Source organism: Triticum dicoccoides, unplaced genomic scaffold (assembly GCF_002162155.2).
Source record: "Triticum dicoccoides isolate Atlit2015 ecotype Zavitan unplaced genomic scaffold, WEW_v2.0 scaffold178759, whole genome shotgun sequence".
In the NCBI taxonomy this organism is placed as follows: domain Eukaryota; kingdom Viridiplantae; phylum Streptophyta; class Magnoliopsida; order Poales; family Poaceae; genus Triticum; species Triticum dicoccoides.
The window spans coordinates 1-797 of record NW_021225003.1 but is presented as its reverse complement, the minus strand read 5'-3'; the positions used below and the strand labels follow the sequence as shown (position 1 = coordinate 797).

The window sequence follows — 797 nt, the reverse complement described above, 5'->3', positions numbered from 1 at the left end:
TGGATGAAACTCAAGGAATACATGGTTGTCAATGGCAATGCGATGAACTGAAAGGAGATTTTTGGAGGCACTAGGGACATGCAAAAATTTTCTTAGACCAATATTTCTATGGGGGGGTTTAAGCACTGAATGACCAACGTGGCTAATGCTCATACCTTCTCCGTTGGCAGTGTGAACTTGATCTTGCCCACGGTACTTCTCACGAACTGTCACCTTTTCCAGCTCGCTTGTGATGTGGTCAGTTGCACCACTATCCACATACCAGTTCGTGTCGATGCCGTAGGAGCCATCAGCAGCGCCTGCAACCTTCTCATCTTGTGAGGATTCGCCGTCATCTTCATAGCGATACCAGCAGTCGCGGGCGGTGTGGCCTAGCTTGCCGCAGATTTGGCATCGTGGCGGATCAGGGTTGGCGCGAGGCCTGCCACCACGGCGGCCCCTGTTGTTGTTGCTGGAGGGCCGCCCGCCACCGCCGCCGCCGCGAGAGGAGTTGCTGCCGCTGCTGTTTCCACCAGATGGCGGCTTGCCCTTGCCGCGCGGAGGTCCACGGTAGCGTGAACCGCCACCGCCGCGACCGCCGCCGCGAGAGACCGTGTTAGCAGATGACTTGAAGCCCCCGCCCGAGTAGTTGTTGTAGAGAGCGAGGCGCTGATCAAAGTTGCTCATCTGAGCGTAGAGGTCATCGATGCTGATGGGTCGGTGCGCGCGTCGTTGGCGGAGACGAGGGGTTGGTACTCCATGTCGAGGCCGGCGGTGATGTAGGAGACAAGCTCATCGTCATCGATGGGCTTTCCGGC

At 57.7% G+C, this 797-nt stretch overlaps 1 pseudogene; it reads right to left on the bottom strand.

The window, feature by feature from the left end:
- Positions 1-650: 650 nt before the first annotated feature.
- LOC119344665 lies at positions 651-788 on the bottom strand (annotated as a pseudogene).
- Positions 789-797: the final 9 nt, after the last annotated feature.